Source organism: Bacillus rossius, chromosome 12 (assembly GCF_032445375.1).
Source record: "Bacillus rossius redtenbacheri isolate Brsri chromosome 12, Brsri_v3, whole genome shotgun sequence".
NCBI lineage: Eukaryota > Metazoa > Arthropoda > Insecta > Phasmatodea > Bacillidae > Bacillus > Bacillus rossius.
In genome coordinates, this window is record NC_086339.1 from 12,161,736 (window position 1) to 12,162,541 (window position 806).

Genomic DNA, 806 nt, shown 5'->3' on the forward strand with positions numbered 1-806 from the left:
TCTCCCCCCCCCCCCCCCCCCTGGTTGATGTGGAGTCCTTCAATAATGTGGGCCAATCGCAGAGATGACAAAAGATAAATTTATTTGAATTGTAAGAACAGCAAACAAAAGTGTTCCGCCTAGAGTGAAGAAACGTCCACGTAAACGCATTCGCCGATGTTTTAGAAGTTCAATGAAAGAGAATTAGGAAAAAAATAATATAATCTTTATAGTCATGAAGAAAATCTGCATGTGTTCATAATTTTATTCCACGTCTTCATGTCCACACACTCGTTGATTTCATCACAATATACAGATTAGCAAAACATTAATTTCTTGTTGTTAATATATGTTACAACCGTCAAGCTAATTCTGTGTGTGTAATTTGAATTATAACTAACACACAGAATGTTACTTCAAATGATTGAACCAATTTGACTCATCAAACAACCATTCAATACTGCTTGTTCTGATTCGTCACTAACATCAACTTCAATTTGTTTGTTTAAAATCCAAAGAAAAATACAAAATGTTCAAATCCGTTATGTACAAATTACTCTTCCAAACACTGTGAGTTAAAAATATCCATATGTAAGTTTTGTTTAGAGTAGTCACACTTGAAGCGACCGCCTGCAATTGGAAAGTAATAATGCTTGTAGTTTTTCAAGGTGACCTGGTTGTGAGGCTAAATGTGTGCCGTTTTTAAAAACGTATAATCTCTAGATTATGGCAGTTCGCCTGCCAAACTAGTTTTTATCAACAACAAAAATGGTTTGGTGGCGAGGGGGGATGTGAAACACTCTACATACTTCCACGTTTTCGTTACT